This window comes from Aedes aegypti, chromosome 1, assembly GCF_002204515.2.
Source record: "Aedes aegypti strain LVP_AGWG chromosome 1, AaegL5.0 Primary Assembly, whole genome shotgun sequence".
NCBI lineage: Eukaryota > Metazoa > Arthropoda > Insecta > Diptera > Culicidae > Aedes > Aedes aegypti.
Window position 1 is genome coordinate 287,149,866 of NC_035107.1, and position 16,526 is coordinate 287,166,391.

The 16,526-nt window shown below is 40.8% G+C and overlaps 1 protein-coding gene across 1 annotated transcript in view; it reads left to right on the forward strand.

Annotated features, from left to right (window-relative positions):
* LOC5565610 overlaps nt 1–16,526 on the forward strand; it is a gene marked incomplete in the record, with an annotated part of 686,619 nt that overhangs the window by 127,374 nt on the left and 542,719 nt on the right.

Genomic DNA, 16,526 nt, shown 5'->3' on the forward strand with positions numbered 1-16,526 from the left:
TACACTACTGCCAAGGAAAATTTGCTCCTGCATCCCACTCTGAAGTGAACTAATCCTAGATCGTAAAGCATGGCATGGTCACGTCACATCCGAAAAAAAGGGAAAAAATGAACGTGCCAAGCATTGTTAGTTAACCGACCGAAACCACAAATGTCCCCCCACGCGAATCCTGCCACATGCCACAGCCAAATGAATACGGCAAGAAAGGAATGCATGACAAACGGAATCGAAGTAAAAGTTGCTAAAACAACCGACTACGCGACGTTCCGTACCTTTGAGCGTCGTTTCAGCATTCAGGACTGTGCGGTTGTTAAGTAATAGCATAAACAGGAACGACAATGGCGTTGACGGTAGACCCTGCTAAACATCCACACGGAACGAACACTCCCCCGGCTCAGAGAGGGAAAGGAAACGGAATTCAAACGGAATGACGAAAACACACACTGGAGGAAAACTTCAGTTTTGCGGAAGGTGTGTGTATATGTATCGCGCTGATGGTTGACTTAGCTGATATTCCGGAACGGGTATTCCAACAATGGCAGCATTAAACGTAATAGTGTCATTACAGGTTGGGCTAGTCAAGCTGAGCTTGGGGGTTTGGATGGAAATAACTCTCAACAGGGTGATGCATCGATGACTCCGAGCTAACGTATGCAAAAGAAAATGAATCTTTCAAACGTGTATTCATCTCTATGACCTTTTCTCATATTGGTCATCCTCATTTTGGAAGATTCGGCTTGGGAAGCTGAAAAACTTTTCCATAAAAAGTTGAAAACTTTCTGCCCTATATAGCTGAAAAAGATTCTTCTTGAAAGTCTGTAAAAGCTTTTTCCTGTGAAGCAAAATGAGATATGAAAAACTGAAAAACTTCTCTTGAAAGCTACAAAGCTAGAAGCTTATCTTTGAGAAGCTAGGAAACTTCTTCCTGAAAAGCTAAGAAGTCTATTCCTGGAAAGCTATGAAGCTTCCTTTTGATAAGCTAGGAAGCTTCTCCCCGAGAAGTTGGGATGATTCTTCTTGAGATGCTATTAAGCTTTTCCCTATGGAGCTTCTTCCTGAGAAGCTATGGTGCTTCTCCATGAGAAGCTAGGAAGCTGCTCCTTGAGAAACTAGGGAGCTTCTCTTTGAGAAGCTAGAAAGCTTCTCCCTGAGAAGATAGGAAGCTTCTCCCTGAGAAGATAGGAAGCTTCTCCCTGAGAAGATAGGAAGCTTCTCCCTGAGAAAAGCTAGGAAGCTTCTCACTGAGAAGTTAGGAAGTTTCACCCTAAGAAGCAAGAATGCTTCTCACTGAGAGAAGCTGGAAAGGAAAGTTTCTCTCTGAGAGAAGCTAGAAAGATTGTCCCTGAGATAAGCTAGGAAGCTTCTTCCTAAGAAGCTAGGTAGCTTCTTCCTGAGAAGCTAGAAAGCTTCTCTCTGAGAAGCTGCGAAGTTTTACTCTGAGAAGCTAGAAAGCTTCTTCCCGAGAGAAACTGGAAAGCTGCTCCCTGAGAGAGGCTGGAAAGCTTCTTCCTGTGATAAGCTGGAAAGCTTCTCCCTGAGAGAAGCTAGAATGCATCTCACTGAGAGAAGCTAGAAAGATTATCCCTGAGATAAGTTAGGAAGCTTCTTCCTAATAAGCTAGGAAGCTTCTTCCCGTGAAGTTAGAAAGCTTCTTCCTCAGAAAAAGTGGAAAACTGCTCTCTGAGAGAAGCTAGAAAGATTCTCCCTGAGAGAAGCGAGAAAGATTTTCCCTGAGATAAGCTAGGAAGCTTCTCCTTGAGAAGCTAAGAAGCTTTTCTCTGAGAAGCTAGGAAGGTTCACCCTGAGAAGCTAGAACGCATCTTCCTGAGAGAAACTGGAAAGCTGCTCCCTGAGAGAAGTTGGAAAGCTTCTCCCTGAGAGAAGCTAGAAAGCTTTTTTCTGAGAAGTTGGGAAGCTTTTCTCTGAGAAAATAGGAAGTTTCACCCTGAGAAGCTAGGAAACTTCTCCCTGAATAACTTGGAAGTATCTACCTGAGAAGCTAGAAAGCTTCTTCCAGAGAGAAACTGGAAAACTGCTCTCTGAGAGAAGCTAGAAAGATTCTCCTAGAGATAAGCTAGGAAGCTTCTTCTTGAAAAGCTAGGAAGCTTCTTCCTGAGAAGCTAGAAAGCTTCTTCTTGAGAAGCTAGAAAGCTTCTCTCTGAGAATCTAGAGAGCTTCTCTCTGAGAAGCTAGGGAGCTTCTCTCTGATAAGCTATTAAGTTTCACTCTTAAAAGCTAGAAAGCTTTTTCCTGAGAGAAACTGGAAAGCTGCTCCCTGAGAGAAGCTGGGAAGTTTCTCCCTGAGAGAAGCTAGAAAGATTGTCCCAGCGATTTGTTTTTCTGATAAAAAGTTTTTTTTTTCTGGTAAGTTCAAAAAGTTTCATAAGAAGCTGGAAAAAATTCTCCCAGAGGAGCTAGGAAAGCTTCCTCTTAAAAAATGAAATAGCTTCTCTCTGAGAAGCTGGAAAAGTTTCTTTCTGATAAGCTAGAGAAGATTCGTTCTTGAGAACCTGGTAAAGTTTTAAAAATGCATCTCCATTGCAAGCTGGAATTGCTTCGTCTTAGAAGCTACAAAAGCTTCTTCCTGAGAAGCTAGTACATTTCCCTGAGAAGCTTGAGAAATTTTTCCTTGAGTTTTTTGTATTGTTTCGCCATGAATAGTAAGAAAAGCTTCATCATAAAACCTGAGGAATCTTCTCTTTAAGGACCTGAAAAAGCCTTCATGAGAAACTCTAACTACTCTTTGAGAATTTAGAAATCTTCTCTCTAAGGAAAGTGAATACTCCTCTTGAGACCCTCGAATGCTTTTTCCTGAGAAGCTGCAAAAGCTTCTTCCTGAGAAGCTGGTAAAGCTTTTTTATGAGCTAGTAAAGCTTCAATCTTGCAAGCTGGAAAAGTTTCTCTCTGAGAAGCTGGAAATTATTTTCTCTGTGATGCTACAAACGCTCTTCAGATAGAAGATGGAGTAGCTTCTCTTTTAGAAGCTGTAAAAGCTCTTCTCTAAGAAGCTGGTAAAACTTCTATCTGAGAACATTGACAAACTTTTTCTTATGAAACTCTAGAAGCTTCTCAACAGAGAGGGCAATCTTTCCCTTATCTTGGAGATTCCGAATAGGTTCTTTCGGAGAAGAGGAACATTTTCTTCAAGAAAGGCGGGAAAACATGTTCCATTGAAAATCAAAAGCATCTTCCACTGGAACAAAAGCTTCTCTCAAATAAACGGACAACTTATTCTTAAAAAAAGTAATTTTCTAAAGCAGCTGAAAAAGCTTGTTTGAACAGTTTGCTATTTAAAAGCCATCGAAAAAGTACAAATTCTAAAAAAGTATTAACTTACTGGGAAATTTCTTTCTAGCGGAAAAAGTTATTCTCTAAAAAGCGGAAAAGATTCTTACAAAAATACTATAAAACATGGAAAGACTTTTTGTTTAAAGCTAGAAATGTACTTAACCACACTGCAAATATATTTTTACGAGAGGCTGAGAAGTTCATTCTTGAAAAGCTCCAAGCTGCACCTTGGAAAACATTAAATTTTCTTAAAGAATTCGGAAAGCTTCCTTCAGAGAACTTGAGTGTTTTTTCCAGTGAATTGAAAACTATTGTTTTAATAACTTTAAAAGCTATTTTTATTTTTTTGTTCAAAATGCTGAAAATGCTTTTGTAGTTTCTAGCAAAGCTTACCTATAAAGATGTAAACACATTACCTTTAGTTGTAATACAGATTGCTACAATTCTTACCAAAAATAGAAACTGCATCTTGAAAAAACTTTAATAGAATTTACACATTGTTTAAAAATGAATCACGATAAATAAAATAAATGTCAAGGAGGATTCAATCCGCTTCGAACTTCATTCTGGCAACTACTTCTTGAAAATATTTTTTCTAGAAGCTGACTGAAAATTTCACTGAAGTTGATATGTGTGCCGAAAAAAGTTTAGAATTGTGATATGATTGCTTTGAAATATATTTGGAGTAAGTTCAAGTTACGTTTCTGCGGAAAAAAAGTACAAAAGTTACTTGGCATGTAGCTTAGTTGATTCAAGCGTGGTTTACCATACACAGAGGCACGGGTTCGAGTCCCACCTGAACTGTACATCTCAATTTGATAACTGTGCCTTCCGATGTCAAGGTTAGCTGTTTTTTCGTTTGCATTATTTGATAAATGATTTGTTTACCTGCTCATAATAATTGAAAAAATGAAAAATAAGCGTCACCCTAACGCGCATTGTTGTAAACACCCTGCCCTCGCATACTCAAGCCGAAGCCTGCTCAACCTCAACCGGAAGTGCTGATTTCCGAAACTTGACGGCAATGACGACGACACGCGACGGAAAAACCACAAACAGGAAAGTGACAATCGTGTGACGGACGCAACTTCGCCTCTCATTGCCCTCCTTCTCCATTGCTTGTCATTATGCTTTTCGTTGCACAGTCAACGCGGGGTAAACCTTCACCCTCCTGCGGCATAGTTTTTCCGGCAGTCGAGCAGAACCTTCTTCCATATTATCGAAATTAATTTCACCGGCAGGTGAGAGCGATATGTACGTTTGTGGTGGTGTAATTATATGTTTTCTCGCTTCGAAATGAAAGATCAATAGAAGGAGGCTTTCGATGAAACAACTCTGAAGACCCTCAGCCAGCTAATGAGGTGAAGATAACGACTAACCAACCCATCTTTCATCGTACTTCACCCGAACCGGGAACCATCGACATCCCGCTCCCTTCCCAGCATTTCACCCAAACCAGAGACGACGGTCGGATGATTCACTCAGCAGACCCGATAATTATCTCCCGCACTAATTTACCACACTCACTCCCGGCTCAGCTCAGCACCTAGTTCAACATGGCTAGCTAGAGAGGTACATACGTTACGTACGCAGCCCAATCCGTAATGACCTTCATCGCATGTTTCGCTGGGGGGGGTCCACAGAGGTACGGTTTTGCTAAAAAGCTAGCAAAAACCCTATTTTCTAACATTGAAAAACTAAGTGAATCATTCATCTACAATATCAGATAGTAGAGCAATCACGAAAATTTCAAAAACATTGTTTACTTCTATGTTTGGACTCTTAATAGGCATTGGTGTTCAGAAAACCTTAATTTTTGCTGTTACCCTTAATTTCTTCACCTTCCATAAACCTGGTGCTAATTTAATTTTCAGCTTAAGTATTTTTGGACCGTAATTCGATTTTAAGTCGAGAATTTGCTCGTAAACCTCGTTATCATTTGTTATGAATTTTAGGATCAAAAGGTTTCAGCGACAATACAAAATCTTAAATGTTTTACAAATAATTGAAAAGTGGACTAATAAAACAATAAATTTTGGGACTAGAAGTTACAAGATGTACCAATAAACAAATTTTTCATGCACCATAAGCAAATGAACGTGGTCCATAAAAATTGTAAAATGTACCCAAAATCAATACCAGCGTTACTAAAATCTTGAATTCTCATATCTCATGCTTGAGTTGTAGCTCAAGCAACTCAACAGCAAAAAATCATGCATTAATTAACTTATCTTTTGACTCATTGGTTGGTATGAATAAAAATCGCTTAACTTTACTACATGTAGCATCTACTCAAAAACAAAATCCCCGAAGTTTACTACACTTTTGGTATGAATAACATTTCGAACATGTAGTACATACTACTTTCGAACATGAGCAGCGACTTACGCTGATGGCTGCTTGGGCACGTCAGGAGTTAATCATCAATATTAACCTCCTTTTCCCGAGCAGCCGATAGCCGCGTAGTGTCGGTAGCGGTTGTTTCAACTGGCTAAGAATTAACACTACGGACTGCCTGTTCCGGTGGTAAAAGTCCACCTAACAGGTGACCCCTAATTTATGGTGTGATGCGTACCGTGCCTAGGAATGAATGGTTAGGGGGGTCTAAATAAAACCTAACCACTTATGGAGCCTGTGGGGTACCAGGGCGCCCTCCACAGTATTGAGTCCTTCCTGTGCTACCCGGAGCAATGGTACAGGTGACCTTGTGTTTCTCCGAGATAATCGGCTGCCCTTCTTCAGTCTCTATCTTGAGGCTTAATAAGGGTGGGATTATGAATATGTTGACATTTAATTTTAATTATCACCTATATGGATTCGCATTATGCGTTTTACACAGTGTATTCTGTGCTCTTTCGCCTTTGGCGACTTTAAATAGATCTTCTTCTTCTTCTTCTTCTTTCTGGCGTTACGTCCCTACTGGGACAGAGCCTGCTTCTCAGCTTAGTGTTCTTATGAGCACTTCCACAGTTATTAACTGAGAGCTTACTATGCCAATGACCATTTTTGCATGTGTATATCGTGTGGCAGGTACGAAGATACTCTATGCCCTGGGAAGTCGAGAAAATTTCCAACCCGAAAAGATCCTCGACCGGTGGGATTCGAACCCACGACCCTCAGCTTGGTCTTGCTGAATAGCTGCGCGTTTACCGCTACGGCTATCTGGGCCCCCTTACTTTAAATAGATACCGATCTTGTTTTTTCGTTGCTGGTCTTTTCCGTGGTGAGATTGCAAAAAGCTTAATCCTGCCTAGTTTGGGTAGTGGCTACGGTTAGGTTAGCTCAGATCAATCTTCAGCATAAAAGAACAGCAACGATCAATCTTTGCAGACTCATGCAAAATGGTGCAGCCCAAGTGGCGCTAGTTCAAGAAACCTACTTTCGTAGAGGGAACTTCTATCTAGGTAACCTTGTGGACCCAGTTTTTGCTACTTTTAGCAAGCTTGAAATGGCAAACTCGCGCTCCATGCCCCGCGCATGCGTGCTCGTTAATAAAGCAATCGTTGCTACACTCATTTCTGAGTTAACTACCAGAGATGTATGTGCTGTCACAATCGATGTTTCTGTTGGTGACCTCAACAGGAAATACGTCTATTGTTCGGTATATTTACCGCATGATGAACCATCCCCAACGGATGACTTCAAACGAGTTGTCGTACACTGCGTAACAAAAGGCCTTCCGCTGATTGTGGGCAGTGATGCCAATGCTCATCACATCATCTGGGGCAGCTCGGATATCAATTTGAGAGGCTCCAGTCTGATGGAATACTTAAGTAGTACAGACCTTGGATTACTTAACATAGGCAATCGCCCAACCTTCATGGTTTCTAATAGAGAAGAAGTGTTAGACATAACGCTCTGCTCGAATAGAATCAGTCACGAGTTGACGAATTGGCATGTATCAGATGAGGAATCATTATCTGATCATCGCTACATCTTCTTTGAACATTCAAATGTAACTGCGCAGACTTTGCGTTTTAGGAATCCCCGGTCAACAAACTGGGAACTCTACATTGAATTGGTTGCGACCAAATTTCATGGATATTCTCCGTCCATTGAAAATCCAAGTGATCTGGATGATGCCGTTGATACTACAACATCCTACATTATGGAAGCTTTTGAAGAAGCATGTCCTCTGCGGTCTGTAAAGACTACAAGAGGGACCCCATGGTGGAATTCCGATCTGACTAGACTCAGGAAACAATGTAGAAGGAGTTGGAACAGACGCCGTTCAGCTGGATCAGAGTCGTTCAAGTCAGCTCGCAAGGCTCACAAGAAGGCTCTTCGTTCTGCTGAACGATCCGGCTGGAAAAACCTTTGTACAAATGTTTCCAGTTTGAGTGAAGTCAGTCGGTTGAACAAAATTCTTGCAAAATCTAAGGATTTCCAAGTGAACGAAATTCGCTTACCTAATGGTGACTTTACTTCTTCCGATGAAGAAGTTTTAGAATGTTTATTCAATACACACTTCCCCGGATGTGTGGACATAGCATCTACGGATGAACCAAATGTCTTTTCATGTAGTTACGAGTCTCTGGCCTCGGCTCGCAGTATCGTAACTACTGAATCGATTCAATGGGCATTTAATAGTTTTGCTCCTTTCAAATCTCCAGGAGCGGATGGGATTTATCCTGTTCTGCTCCAAAAGGGATTTGAGTCTATCAAACATGTTTTGAAAAAGCTACTTGTAAGCAGTTTTGCTACCGGGTACATTCCCAAATCCTGGCGTGATATTACTGTAAAGTTTATCCCAAAAGGAGGACGTGCGTCGTATGAGGAAGCGAAGAGTTTTAGACCAATCAGTCTGACCTCTTTTCTTCTGAAATGTCTGGAACGCATTATCGATCATCACATCCGTGATGTTTATATGGCAAACATGCCTCTTCATGTGAATCAACATGCTTACCAATCTGGAAAGTCCACTGTGACTCTTTTACACAAAGTTGTATACGATATCGAGAAAGCATTCGCTCAGAAGCAATCGTGCTTGGGTGTTTTCTTGGATATTGAGGGTGCCTTTGATAACGTGTCTTTCGATGCCATATTGGAAGCCGCACGAAACCATGGGCTACCTACAATGATTACCAATTGGATTCATCAAATGCTCAAAAACCGACATCTCTTCTCGACATTGCGTCAAGCAGCGATTCGAAAATTGAGTGTTTGCGGATGCCCCCAAGGGGGAGTCTTGTCACCACTTTTGTGGAATCTCGTAACAGATACGCTATTGAGGCAACTCAATAATTGCGGTTTTCCAACTTATGGATTTGCCGACGACTATCTAGCTCTGATAGTTGGTATGTGCATAAGCACCCTATTCGACCTGATGCAAAGTGCTCTTCAGGTAGTCGAGAGTTGGTGTCGCCAATATGGCCTTTCGGTTAACCCAAATAAAACATCTATTGTTCTTTTTACGGAGAGACGAAACCGCGATGGAATTCGACCTTTACGTCTTATTGGCACTGAGATTAATGTGACTGATCAAGTAAAGTATGTCGGAGTCATTCTAGATTCCAAACTTTTATGGACAGCTCACATTGATTTCAGAGTCAAAAAAGCTTGTATGGCCTTCGGTCAATGCCGGCGAACCTTTGGTAAAACTTGGGGCCTCAAACCCAAATATATCAAATGGATTTACACAACAGTTGTTCGACCAATATTGGCATATGGATGTCTTGTGTGGTGGCAAAAGGGCGAAGTGAGAACAATCCAATCAAAATTGGGCCATCTCCAAAGGATGTGCTTGATGGCGATGTCTGGTGCGTTCTCTACAACTCCCACAGCAGCGCTCGAGGCCCTTTTCGACGTTGCGCCACTACACATATATCTTAAACAAGAAGCACTTTCTTGCTCTTACCGTTTATGGGTACTGGATCTACTGAAGAAAATTCCAGTGAATCGTAGATCTACACACACTTCGTTGTTTCCACTTTTGGTGAATTGGGACAAAATTGTCCTTGCTCCTAGTGATCTCACAATTGCTTGTAACTTTCCTTACAGGACATTTACCACACAATTCCCTTCACGGGAAGAGTGGACGTCTGGCTATTTGGAAAGAAGTATATCAAACAATATAGTATGTTACACTGATGGCTCCCTTCCTGAAGGTAGAGCTGGTGCAGGAGTATATTCTCGTGAGCTAAGGCTGAATCAGTTTTACTCACTTGGTAGAAACTGCACCGTTTTTCAGGCGGAAATATTTGCTCTTATGTGTGGAGTGCAATCAGCACTTCAACAGCGCGTAATGGGTAAAGTCATATACTTCTGTTCAGATAGTCAGGCTGCTATAAAAGCTCTCGCTTCGGCCAACTCAAGGTCGAAGCTTGTTATCGCATGTCGAACTCAAATTGAGGAACTGAATTCAGTCAACTCTGTAAACCTTGTATGGGTACCTGGCCATTCTTCCATCGCTGGAAATGAATTGGCTGATGAGCTAGCTCGCGATGGAGCATCGCATGACTTCATTGGCCCTGAGCCGGCTATTCCAATTTCGAAGTGCTGGGTGAAACTTCAGATAGACTCTTGGGCGGCAACTCAGCACAAGCAATATTGGAATAGTTTGGAGTCGTGTCGTCAAACAAAATTGTATATTACTGAGCCATCTCCAAAGGTGGCGAAGTATTTAACAAATCTGTCAAAGCAGAATTGCAGTCTCTTGGTCAGAGCGTTGACAGGCCACTGCCGACTCAACTATCACATGGCAAATATTCAGCGTGCTGACTCATTTGTGTGTGATAGTTGTGACTCCGATTATGGAACTTCGTATCACCTGATATGTAACTGTCCAGCTTTTGCGCAAATGCGATTCCAATTACTTGGTAAATACTTATTAAGTGAAACTGAATACAGAAGCCTGAATCTTCAGGACATCCTGTTATTCTTAACCCGCTGTGGTAATGAGCTATAGGCTCTCTTTACGCTCATGCGTTTTGCAGTGCCCTTTTTAGGGCGCTGTTCGAACCCATTGTGGTATGGAGCTACATGCTCTCATTTCGCTTATGCGATCTTCCCTCTTCAAGGGACCCCACTCCTATTTTCTCACATCTTTCTCTTCCCTTTCCTCTCCCATCGGGTAGATGATGAAATAGGCTCAAATATGGCGATGGCACAAATCTCCCAACTGGTGGGGAACGTGCCTTTGGAGCCGGCCTTCTGATACCTGATACCTGAAGCAACTCAACAGCAAAAAATCATGCATTAATTAACTTATCTTTTGACTCATTGGTTGGTATGAATAAAAATCGCTTAACTTTACTACATGTAGCATCTACTCAAAAACAAAATCCCCGAAGTTTACTACACTTTTGGTATGAATAACATTTCGAACATGTAGTACATACTACTTTCGAACATGAGCAGCGACTTACGCTGCACGTAAAGAAAAATCCATTCAGAGTGCAGCGTAAAATCAATAAAATCATGCAAATAAAGGGAATGCCAAATTTGGGAACGACAAATCATGTGAAAATATGATATCATGAATATTACTAGATTTCCGCTATACATCGCGTAATCGAGCATGGACGGAAATTCTTGAAGGTTATGTTATTTTACACCAATTGTAGTGTAAATTTGCAATAAATAATTCACCTTATGGCATTTTAGGGGCCCAGATAGCCGTAGCGGTAAACGCGCAGCTATTCAGCAAGACCATGCTGAGGGTCGTGGGTTCGAATCCCGCTGGTCGAGGATCTTTTCGTAAAGGAAATTTTCTCGATTCCCAGGGCATAGAGTATCTTCGTACCTGCCACACGATATACACATGCAAAAATGGTTAATCGGCAAAGAAAGCTCTCAGTTAATAACTGTGGAAGTGCTCATAAGAACACTAATCTGAGAAGCAGGCTCTGTCCCAGTGGGGACGTAACGCCAGAAAGAAGAAGAAGGCATTCCCTTATGTGCATGTGAATTTTATAACGATTTGATATCAAAGATTTTTTCTGAGAGTTTTGAAATGTTAGCTAGAAATCTGTATCCCATGAAGAGATCTTGAGATTACAGCAGAATGATTTTTTTTTTAATTTTAGTAATGAGATTCTGATGTAAAATTCGAAATTTCAAAGATTCTTACAGAAATACCTTCTAAATCATACCAAAATAATTTCAAAAGATTAATAACCGAATAAAATACCGAATTTTTAATATTTTTACAAGAATCCCAGAGTTATTACAACAAATCTAGAATGTCTAACGGAATCCCAGCATTGCTTCACGAATTCCGGACTTCCAAAGGAAATTGAGAATTTTAGATATCACAAGTCTCACGTAAAGTTCAGTATTACTTTAAAAATACCTGAATTCCCATAGACATCCAAGGATCCCCATAACGCGGGTAGATCACCTTTTCGTCAGAGCCGTAGCGTTGCCTCATGGCGCCCTTGGCAAACCCTCATTTGGGCGCCCCCTAGTCAAAGGTAAAAACAAAACTTATCTTCGTTTTTTTTTCATGAAACAAGCATTCGTCAAACATACCAAAAAAACATAAAGTTTCCAACAGGCTTTAGTCCGATAAATGTTGACGTAAAATTGAAATGCACTGAACTGTTGTAATATAAAAAATATGAACTAAAAACCTTAACTATACATGTTTATACGAGGTATTATTGTAGGTCTGTTTATCTACAGAAACTTGCTGATGTACCTATTAGGTAAACATTTCATTTGAAGTTTTAGTGAAATGCATGGAGCAAGATAAAGCGTCTTTTGAAAACTCAGCAAATTTTCCAGGTATTCCTAAAGAAAATCTTCAGGATATAGTTTTTTTTCTTTCTTTATCCATTTGTCCAACTTACAGTAGAAATCGTAGATAATCTCGTTAACCAAATTCTAAAAAACAACTCATAAAAATTAAGGGTTTCAAAAAATTATACCATATAGGGGAAGAGCACCAATTTTCGACCTATTCATAGATTTTGGTTTACTTTGTACGAAAGTCCGAAAATTGGCACAGAATTCTTGTAGGTCGAAAATTAGTGCTTTTCCCCTAGTAAAAAAATTTACAAATAGTTTGTTTTCGACTCATGAATAGTTACGCACAGTTAATTAATTGTCAGATTCCAGCCTGAGAAATTTTGCTGCTATAAGGTTTTGAAGTTTACATGTACACGACAAAACACGTGTCAAATGTACAAATTGAAACTGTGAAAAGAAACCACGTGCTCCAGTGGGGACTATTCGCTAGATGGACGGTTGGGTGACAATACGTCGAAAGACAAAACGTTGAATGCCAAAAAGTCGAAGGGACAAAACATCAAAGGGACAAAACGTCGAGAGGATAAAATTTCGAAAAGAAAGAAATTGAAGGAACCTAGATTTCTTGAAAGAATGATTCTCTTCCAAAAGAATAAATAATTCATTATGTGCCGAACGTTATTCATAGCCTATTTGATCGATCCTGATGTAAAAGAGAAGGGAAAAAATGTTGAAAATGCACCGCTTTGATGTTAACATGTACACGACGATGTATGTGTCAAATGTACATCGCATACATCCGAAGGAAGTTAAAACTGCGCAAATGATACCATGTGCTTTGGGGTAATCGAGTTCAGTTCGCCTCCGAGCGTGTGTGTTTCTCAATGATTTTCAATATGTGTAAAACATTCTTGAAGTAAACTTACCAGGATCTTGCAAGATTTTTTTCCTAAAGTTTCATCGGAAAATCGGGTGAAATTCTTTGAAAATTGTGCCAAGGGCAATATGAGAAAGACATCCGGGATTTTTACATTATTCTGCTCAAAAAATCATCAGAAGTACTCAGGCTAGTATTCTGTTCATCTAGTGTTATGTGAGAATGACATCGAATACTATGTTAAATTTCATAGATTTTTCTGAAATTTCCTTTGATAAATAGGGTGATTAGAGAGGTTTGTGCCTTTCGTCATGGACGATTGTTTAAAATTCAAATAAATTTTTATTTCGCAGTTGTATATCAGGAGCAAAAGTTTCATAACAAAATGAAAAAATTGCCGAAACAAATTCATCTATGTCTCGTATAAATCTTACTTAAGATAATGTATGAACTCTGTCCAAAATTTTCCAAAACCATTGCCCTATTTACGATGGAATTTCTCCCAAGAATTCTCTCCAGGATTTCATTAGATTTGTACTCAAATATATTATTATAGGTTAATTCAGTCTACGATCCAGTAAAGTTGTGTTTACAAATTTTGCTGTAACACAACCACTTTTCTCCAAGTTTTACAGAAATACAGTTTTGCTTGATAAATAGTTTAGAATACGTGACAGAGGAATGTTTTTTTCTATGCCGGTATTTTTCTCTCATTTATTATCGTGATTTTTGTTTCTATTGGCTAGTTCATCACTGTGATAGGGCTTGTAAAATAAACCCATTGAATAAAAAAAATGTGCATTTTCATTTTGAATCTCAAATCAAATAACAAATTAAATTTATGTGTAAAATAGCTATGATAAAGATTGCTACTTAACACTGCAAAGTTAACTTCATAAAACATGAAATTAAACTTTACAATTATATAATTTAAAAAATCTTAAATGATAATTTTAAGAACTTCTCTCAGGAATTTTCAAATTTTGAATATTGATATTTTTTTAAAGTTAGTACCCTTGTTGAAAAGCGAATCCACCGCAGAAAGAAAAGGCAGCACGAAGAAAGTGTGGTAGCTGACGCACAAGAAAGCATGAACCGGAATGATATGCGGAGATTTTATGCAACGGTCAATGGTGCGCGGCACAATACCGTACCAGTGCCCGCCATGTGCAATGACCGAGAAGGGAATTTGCTGACCGATAAAACGGCGGTGTCTGCCAGGTGGAAGGAGCACTTTCAGCAATTGTTGAACGGTGAGAATGGAAATGTAGCGAGGAACAGTATGAACATAGATGATGACGATCAAGCTGTGGACCCACCGACCATAGGAGAGGTTAAAAAGGCTATCAGCGAGCTGAAGAACTGTAAGGCTGCTGCGAAGGACGAGATCCCGGTCGAGCTTCTCAAGCACGGAAGCGAGCAGCTATACCAGTAGATCCACCGAGTACTTCTGAAGGTATGGGAGGACGAAGAATTGCCCGCCGGCTGGTTGGATGGCCTCATCCGCCCTATCTACAAGAAAGGGCACAGACTAGAGTGTGCCAATTACAGAGGAATTACCCTGCTGAATTCGGCGTACAAAATTCTGTCGCGCATCCTGTTTAACAGACTGAGACCGCTCAAGGAGTCCTTCGTCGGCGAATACCAAGCTGGTTTTCGTGAGGGCCGTTCGACAACGGACCAGATGTTTAGCTTGCGAATGATCCTAGACAAATTCCGGGAGTATAACTTGCAGACTCACCATCTGTTTATTGATTTCAAGGCAGCGTACGACTCAGTGAAAAGAAATGAGCTTTGGCAGATAATGTCTGAAAATGGTTTTCCTAATTAGGCTGATACGTGCTACGCTGGATGGTTCGAAATCAAGTGTTCGGATCGCAGACGAGGTGTCAACCTCGTTCGTGACGTTAGACGGATTAAAGCAGGGAGACGCACTTTCGAATTTACTGTTCAACATTGCACTTAAGAGTGCTATTAGGAGATCTGGCGTGCAAAGAAATGGCACTATTATCACAAGGTCGCACATGCTCCTTGGCTTTGCGGACAATATAGACCTGATTGGAATCGATCGCAGGTTAGTGGAAGAGGCCTTCGTGCCTCTGAAGAGGAAGACAGCGAGGATAGGCCTGACCATCAATTCTACCAAGACGAAGTACATGGTTGCAGGTAGAGATAGAGTCAGGCATGGTGGTGTAAGTGCTGAGGTAGTGTTTGATGGGGATGTGTTTGAAGTTGTTGAAGAATTTGTTTACCTTGGAACACTTGTGACATGTGACAACGACGTTTCCCGCGAAGTGAAAAGACGTGTTGCGGCTGCGAATAGGGCCTTTTACGGACTACGTAACCAGCTTAGGTCCCGCAGCTTGCAAACCGAAACAAAATTCGCCCTGTATAAAACATTGATTCTTCCGGTGGCTCTCTACGGGCCCGAAGTGTGGACGTTGAAAGAGTCAGACCGGAAAGCTCTCGGTGTTTTCGAGCGTACTTAAAGTACTGCGGACAATACTCGGTGGGAAACTCGAAAATGGTGTGTGGCGCAGACGCATGAATCACGAGTTGTATCAAGTGTACAAAGATGCGAATATTATCAATCGTGTAAAATACGGCAGACTTCAGGGGGCTGGTCACTTAGTGCGAATGTCGGAAGAAAGAATTGCGAAAATAATATTCAGCAGGGAACCAGGTAGAGGTCGGCGGCTTCGGGGAAGACCACGAATTCGCTGGCTGTACGCAGTGGAAGAGGACCTGGCGACCCTAAACGTTCGGGACAACTGGAGAAGTTTCGCCCAAGACCGACGAAGATGAAGCTCTACAATACGCCCGGCAATGGCGTGATGCTACGCTGTAGCCATCAAGGTATCAAGGTAGGCACCCTTGTTGAATTTGTCTTTTACAAAACTTTGTCAAGTGCATCACGAAATTTGGCGCCCCCTGGAGGCTGGCGCCCTTGGCGGGTGCCAACCTGGCCAACCGCACGCTACGGCACTGCTTTTCGTGGTGCGTTATGGGGTAAAGATCTACCAGTAAACCCTAGTCCTGACTGCTTCAAACGAAGAGAACAGGATGTTATAGTAATCAAAGGAACACTTTTAGTCCTTGTTACATTTTAAACCTTGTTGAAAGTGACAAGTCTCGGTTTTCCCGGTTGCCGAGAATGATCTTGAGACAAGGAAAAAAAAAATGAGTCGAATTCAACAATTTGTTTTCTAATCTTTTATTTATTTCGTTCTCTAGTTTGAAGAAGTAAGGATTAGGATTCTGATGCATGGACAATATCGGTGTAATTTCTTGGCTTTATCGAGGGATCCGATTTTGCCTGATAAAGGGGCGCGCCTGTGGAGAGTGCATGCACCACACTCTTCGAAGGGTAGGAACCTTTCAGTTAGAATCCTTTCCTGTGATCAAGTTAGGAATTACAACTGTAAGAAAACCGAATGCTTTATCACTTCTCGATAGTGACAAAGTAAAACGACATGCACTACATAAAGGACACGGGATATACTACAATAGATCAAATATTGGTCGCAGTGGTTTATGTTCCGAACAGAAAAAAAAAATTCCTAAGATAGTCAAACCAATTTATGTTGGTACGACTGCTTGACAAACTGTCAGCTTTTGTTGCACTAACATTATTCACATATGGTACAGATGTGATTATGCAACCGTAGAG